The following is a 1,314-nucleotide window of genomic DNA, read 5'->3' on the forward strand; positions in this document are numbered from 1 at the left end:
AATGACAGCGGGTTGATGGGTCTGTCCTGAAGCGGCCTAACGGAGGCTGGGTCCCCGTCATCAGGTCCCCGGTCCCTCTGCCTGCCCAGGCCCAGGACAACTCCGGTCCCTCTGCCTGCCCCAGGCCCAGGACCACTCCGGTCCCTATGCCCATGGACCACTCCGGTCCTTGGCTTTGTTTACTTTGGGTGTCTGGCTGTGAAGTGAGCGAGGAGAGGAGGAATGCTGCGAGCCAGCGCGCCGTTTACTGCCCCGCGCTGCCACGGGCCATATATCAGCCCTATAAAATCAAAGCAGCCCTGATGTACTATTTTATTATGGTATTAAAACACAACCCCCGAAAAAAAAAAAAAGAAAAAAAAAGAAAAGGGTGGAAAAAAAGTAGTTGAAGTAGTTTGTGCCGTAAAGACAAGAGGCCACGGGCCCGTTTAGGACGCGCTGCTCGTTAACAGAAATGACCGTTAATCTGCCAATAAAAACTACAAGGTTGGCTCCACCGAAAAGGCCCTGAATGTGTCCAACGCGCACAACACAACACACATGTGTGTGAGTACGTGCGCAACAGAACACACATGTGTACATTTAAACACATATAGCTCATGTTTAAACACTACTATAGAGGCTCTTATACTAATGGCATTTTAAATGCAGCATCCTTGATGTAAAGATGGATTGTATGATAGATCTAGATATCTATAAAACACTTAATGTGTCTCTCGCTCCAGAGGCGCGTCACCGTACTATCTAGTCTCTGTGAAATGAAAAATAATGTCCCCGCCACTTATTTGTCGCCCATTGTCTCCCAATATGCATCCCGCGCATTAATGTCGCGGGAGAATGCATAATTTACATGTTTATATATTTCCATTAGACAGCAGCGCGCCAACAGATAGACACACCGACACGATATATGGATGGAAGCGCGGCTCATTTTGCATATTGCATAAACAAGACAATTTATTTAGGAGGAGAGAGAGGGGGGGGAGAGAGGGGGGGAGAGAGAGAGAGAGAGGGGGAGAGAGAGAGAGAGAGAGAGAGAGAGAGAGAGAGAGAGAGAGAGAGAGAGAGAGAGAGAGAGAGAGAGACAGAGAGAGAGAGAGAGAGAGAGAGAGAGAGAGAGAAGAGAGAGAGAGAGAAAGAAAGAGAGAGAGAGAGAGAGAGAGAAGGGGGGGTAACACACAGAGGGAGAGAGAAGAGGGGGGCAGATCAGTGATTTACGCCTCATTGACGCTTTATCAGGCTCGAAGAAAAAGTCGGACCAATCAGTTCCCTCCTCCAGACCCAACAACCCCGTAGCGACGACTTTGTTTCACC

The sequence above is a fragment of the Gymnoscopelus microlampas genome (assembly GCF_963454915.1).
Source record: "Gymnoscopelus microlampas genome assembly, contig: SCAFFOLD_369, whole genome shotgun sequence".
In the NCBI taxonomy this organism is placed as follows: domain Eukaryota; kingdom Metazoa; phylum Chordata; class Actinopteri; order Myctophiformes; family Myctophidae; genus Gymnoscopelus; species Gymnoscopelus microlampas.